Raw genomic sequence first — 3,927 nt, 5'->3', positions numbered from 1 at the left:
GGCCATCCCCCCAGGAGGTGATTTCTCACCGTCTCTCTGTGTCTCTGGTGAGCACATGCACCCTATAGCTAAAATTTCTCTAGAAAGAAAGAAACAAACAAACAAACAAAAATCACACCAGGTGCATGTGTGTACACGCCCAAAATCCCAAGAGAATGAAAGAGTAGGGACTGTGGTGTGGCTTCCACCAGGGGGAAGATGATTTCTCACTTTCCTTCTCTGTCTCTGTCTCTCTCCAGTGACTGCACGCACTCTACCGCAAATACTAAAAACAAAAAAGAAAGGTAAAACAGTCTCTGTTCTTAGCCTCATGGGGCTGAATCAACTAATCAATCTAGCCAATAAATCAAAAAACTATCCTATGATAAAGAAGAGGTGCATAGTACCTCGAGAACCTATAATATGGTTATTTTATCTACACCAAAGGTTTTAGAAACACTTCCTGAGAACATGGTTAAGGTTGCTGGATCCCACATGGCTGACTGTGCGATTTGAGTCCTGGGCTCAGCGGCTTGAAAATCACACCAAACAAGTGTGCATGTGTGTCCAAAGTCCCAAGAAGAGACTGGAAGAGAAGAGAAGGGACTGCAGCATGGTCATACTCCCCTGGAGCAAGAAGTGGGGGGGTCGACGACGTCTCATTTTCCCTTTCTCTCTCTCTCTCTGTCTCTTTTCCCCCAGTGAGCACATATACCCTATAGCAAACTTGATAATAATGAAGATGATGCAACTATGGCCCAGCACAAGCAGTAGGTGCTGCTACACAAGGCTGAAGCCACATCTCAGGGAAAGTCCACATTCATATCACAAACCAACTTGAACAGGTAGGGTACGGTAGCATAGGCCTGTAATCCAAGCTAACTCAGAGCCTGCAGCATAGGATAACAATGGCCAGACCTTGTCAAAAATCTCTCTCTCTCTCCCCCTTCACCCTTCCTTCCTTCTCCTCCTCTCTCTCTCAACAAATGATAATAATGCAACATAGTGATAAATTACAGATAGATCATAGGAGGTGTTAGGGACAATACTTAAATTTCAAGTTTGGAGGAAAGATCGTAAGTTTACGTTTGGACATAAAGAAATTGGACTTCCTTGAAAAACAAAACTAAATGTGGGAGTCTGGAAATCAAGAAAAGAAAATATCCCAAGATAGAGAGATCGATTATGTTGAACATCATAGAGAGATAGGGTAACATGGCTAAAAAGTATCCGCAGAAGAGATGCTCCAGAGGAGTGGCAGATGTAGGATCCAGGCTAGATGGGTTATGAAATAAGCAGGAAGAGAAAAAACAGAGGCACTTTTCATTCCACTACAAATAATAATAATAATTGTAGGACAGGTACTCATATTGTAAAAGAGAAAATGTGATTCTAACCAAATCAGAAGTATCAACAGGATTCAAGCTCCACTTAATATGAAAGCTAATATCAACTTACACCTGTCATTTTACCTAGTTCTCTGAGCTCCCAAATAATGGAACTAGCTCTGGAAAACATAGTACTAGCTATTACCACTGCTATTCCAAATAGAAAATGGCAATTCTACAAAGAAATTCCTACCCCCAAATTTCCAGGAAACAGTTGAGAGTAAAGCAAGAATGTCACTCTTAGCTAGGCCTAATCTGGCCCATCCTACTCTGAGCCAATGATTATCACCAGATACAGGCAAAATATATGAGTATTTTTGTACAAATTCTGTAAGTAAACATAATATACAATGAAACATTCTGAGTTTAAAACTCCAATATAACTGATGAAGTACTGTATCTCTTATTTGCCTCAGACTGTCTCCAACAAACCCATGTACCCTTTGTCAATAAAAATTTTTTTAATTAAATTAAAATAAAAGTCTTGTTTCCCTCTGTGTTCTACACACAGGATGCATCTTCCTCAAATGTCTGTTTTTCATATCCAAGTCCTTCTCAAAGTTCCAGGTTGGATTTTGTTCATCACTGAATTTTTTCAGTTTATCAAACACCTTATTTGAAAAACCTTAGCATTTGTGCCTGTATTATGTAATATTGTGGACTAGACCTTACTCTCGAATTGCTAAACATTTTCCATAATAATTGTTATGTCCTAGCAGGCAGAGGCTATGATACATCATTATTTTATGTGTTACTAAGATCGTTTTTGAGTATTCAAAGGAAGTTGAGTATTATAAACTAATTATCATTTATGATATTCAAAATTCCATTTTCATCTCCAAATTCCATCCCCGAGTTTCCCCTACAAGTAATAATGATAGGCATTTATTGAGTTGAGTATTATAAACTAATTATCATTTATGATATTCAAAATTCCATTTTCATCTCCAAATTCCATCCCTGAGTTTCCCTACGAGTAATAATGATAAACATTTATTGAGTGTTACTACATAACATTCACTATTCCAGATACTTTCACATAGTAACACATATAATCCTCCCAATAATCCTGTGATATAGATATTACCATTCTTATTTCACAGGTGAGAAATTAGCGAGTGAGAGTTGAAATCCCAATGAAGACAGACATAGGATCCCATGTTTTTAACCTTTTAGTAATGGGGAAAATAATCCTTAAAAGACCTTAACTGGCCCCCTTTTACAGATGTGCCTTCATTAAGTAGCGATTTCACAGGCAGAATTTTTTAAATTTCTATTCTTTACTTTTACTTTTCAAAGAGAAGATAAAACACAGTTTACAATAACACTTGACCAAAGTCCGTTCCTTCTCCTGTGTTCTGTCTTCACACACACCAGCAATTTCTAGGCCTCTGTCTAGCAATCACACTTCTCTAACTCCCACACAAATAATCACCAAAAAAAAAAAAAATTACAAAAGCAGTCCCCACTCTCCACCCTCTTAGATAGATGTCCCCAGACTCAAAAAATCACAAAAGTAGTCCCCACTCTCCACTCTCTTAGATAGACGGCCCCAGACTCCCTGCATTAAATGAGATTTCTTCTTCTAGAAGGCCGGGCTAGGAGAGAAGGCCAGGCTAGGAGAGAAGGCCGGGCTAGGAGAGAAGGCCTTAAAGATCGGCACACGGTTGCACCTAGGAAATTGCACTGGACTAGTTAGCAAAGAAAGGACATTTCGGGCCAAAAACTGTAGTTTCTCCTCTCCAAGGCTCATCAAAGGAGCTATTCAGCGGCCAGGAGACAGCAGAACTATCTCCACACGGGAAGGGGCTTATTTAGTGTCCCAAGTCCTCCCATAGTATGCACAGGCTGTCTGAGGCTGGGGGGGAATTAAAAGGGAAAGACTCTATTGGGGGGCTCGCTGTTTCTTAGAAAAAAATAAATAAAATAAAACTTAAAAAAACCTGAAAGCTTAAAAACTTAGTTGTTCAAAAGTTGTGGCTGGACCGTTACAGATGCTCTACAAATCCTAAAATAGTCATCTCTTTGGGAGTCCGGCACACTTTTAAGACTTTAGGCCTTCTCCTCAGAAAACGATTGATACACACTCATACAAATTTCGAGGCAGAAAGTATGTTACGGACTTTAAATGGACAATCCTTGACAGGGAAGGATAAAACGAGAAAGATGGGTTTAATCCTACCGCGTATTTTCAGGGCCGCTTACCCCACTGCGCTACAGGACCCCGCTGTACCGCCTGACGGCCCATAGGTGGCGCTGTAGAGACAGCTAAGTGCGCCCGCGGTGCGGTAGGAGAGGTCGATCGGGGGCGGGGATTCGTTCCGTCACTCCGCGGTGGGCGGAGCCTCAGGAAGGGCGAGGGCAGGCGTGTGTTCTGTTACGCGCAGGCGCAGAGCTAGCCACTACCCCAGGAGTGAGGCCTGGTTGCCGTGCCCTGCCACCGTCCCTGCCGGTGCGGCCTCCCGGGAACCGGCGCTGCCGGAACTGCCTGCGGCCTAGTCCCGAGACGCGTGTGCCTGTGAGCCAGGACCTGAGCTAGGGGAGGCGGTGGCGGGGCAGC

The sequence above is a fragment of the Tupaia chinensis genome, unplaced genomic scaffold, assembly GCF_000334495.1.
Source record: "Tupaia chinensis unplaced genomic scaffold, TupChi_1.0 Scaffold147123_1, whole genome shotgun sequence".
Classification (NCBI taxonomy): Eukaryota; Metazoa; Chordata; class Mammalia; order Scandentia; family Tupaiidae; genus Tupaia; species Tupaia belangeri.
Note: the sequence above shows the minus strand (reverse complement) of the source record.